We start from the raw sequence: 279 nt of genomic DNA, 5'->3' as shown, positions 1-279 counted from the left end.
TATTTTATATATATAAAATATATATATTCTTTTTTTAAATTAACAGTGCTAATGTTATTGGTGTCTTCACTGGATGTATTTGACTGCTGTGGACTTGAGTTGGGAGGGGGAATGTTCCCACTCAGATCCTGACAGGGAAGAGGAGGAGACGAGAGACTCTGGCATGATCTTTTTTTTTTGTCCCACTTGGTGGGGCCAGGGTCCTCTCCCCTGCCCAGGAATGTGCAAGGCCAGGGCATGGGGGCAAATAGGACCCACTTTTGGGAACCCCGACAAACC

Source organism: Rhinopithecus bieti, unplaced genomic scaffold, assembly GCF_001698545.2.
Source record: "Rhinopithecus bieti isolate Rb0 unplaced genomic scaffold, ASM169854v2 scaffold_9981, whole genome shotgun sequence".
Lineage (NCBI taxonomy): Eukaryota > Metazoa > Chordata > Mammalia > Primates > Cercopithecidae > Rhinopithecus > Rhinopithecus bieti.
The sequence above is the reverse complement of the archived record's forward strand: the minus strand, read 5'-3'. Positions refer to the sequence as shown.